Genomic DNA, 1,105 nt, shown 5'->3' with positions numbered 1-1,105 from the left:
TTTCACTATTTCTATTTCTCATTCTGTCCGATAGACACTCTGTCACTGGGTCCTAGAGCCGCCCCTGCACAGGAAGCATGCAGTGGGTGTGATTTTGTTTTTGTGTCTAAGACAGAGCGTGTAATAGAGAAAAGGAATCTTACACTGCTGCGGCACTCAGCAGGCAGCTGAAGTTGCATGGCCTGTTGGACGAGACTCAGGGTGCTCTGGGTGACATTCAGAATGTAACTGAAGCGGGAACATGTCGAAGTCTGACAGATGGCTGCAATAAATGTCATTGCTTTTCTTGCTATCATACGTCAAAATAGGGAATATGCATGTGCAATTTCAAATGGTTGGGTATATATGTTTGTGTACACAACAAAAAACTATTTCAGGTTTACCTAGCAGGCAGTTTGACTAGGCGTGAAGTGTCCTAGGGCTACCAAAATCCTTTTTTTTGGCTCCATCTAGGGGGTATTTTGTGAAATATCTTATAGACAGAATTTATTTGAATACATTTTGCTGGATGTGTGTTGGTGAAAAGAGATATGCTGCACATGAATCTGTTTATATGGGAAATTAAATACAAAACTTTATAAAATTCACTGGACAGTTTCATGCATTCACAATCTGTTGTTTCTATACAAGAATTTGGACCAGAATCAGATTGAAGTCTGGAATGTAACTGGACCATTCTAACACATTCATGTTCTTGATGATGAAACACTGCAGTGCAGTCTTGTCAAAATGCCAGCAGTCATGTTTTTTAAGGTGAACTTCTACCCTAGTTTCGAATATCTTGCAGACTGGAACTGAAAAAAAAAAAAAAACTTGTATGTGTCTTTACAAATCTTATCCACTATCATGACTGGTTTCCCAGCTCAAAGTAATGATGCTACCACCACCATGCTTTACACTAGAGATTATGTTCTCGGAGTGATAAGAAGTATTGGGTTTCTGCCAAAGATAATGCTTTGTGCTAAGGCCAGAAATATCTATTTTTGTCTCATCAGACAGCAAGGTCAAAAAGTCAAATGGGATTTTTTTCCAGTAATGACTGTTTTGTTATATTAGACTGTCAATTACATCATATAAAATTCTATTTTTGTCTCTGTACACAAGG

The sequence above is a fragment of the Clarias gariepinus genome, chromosome 22 (genome assembly GCF_024256425.1).
Source record: "Clarias gariepinus isolate MV-2021 ecotype Netherlands chromosome 22, CGAR_prim_01v2, whole genome shotgun sequence".
Classification (NCBI taxonomy): domain Eukaryota; kingdom Metazoa; phylum Chordata; class Actinopteri; order Siluriformes; family Clariidae; genus Clarias; species Clarias gariepinus.
Note: the sequence above shows the minus strand (reverse complement) of the source record.